Below are 340 nucleotides of genomic sequence, written 5' to 3' on the forward strand. Positions count from 1 at the left end.
GGAAATTGTTATAATAGGATTAAAACAATTAAATTGAACACAGAATTAAGAGGGGAAGGGGAGGAATCAGTAGGGATATTACGAGAATTTAGATATTTCCATTGAAAATACAAATAATAAAATACTGTAAACAGTATACCTAAGTTCTCCGTTTACTCATCTGAGGTTAAATACATATCCTTTTTATTATTTATGTTTTACATGCTTCAGTGATCTTTCGTCTCTCACTTCTTGCAGATTTTTCCTTCAATGTAGGCTTTCGTCCCCTCGCAGACATTGGCATGTATGTGCTTATGAAAAAAAAACATACGAACACATTTATATAAGCGCGCGCGCGCTC

Source organism: Penaeus monodon, chromosome 23 (genome assembly GCF_015228065.2).
Source record: "Penaeus monodon isolate SGIC_2016 chromosome 23, NSTDA_Pmon_1, whole genome shotgun sequence".
NCBI lineage: Eukaryota > Metazoa > Arthropoda > Malacostraca > Decapoda > Penaeidae > Penaeus > Penaeus monodon.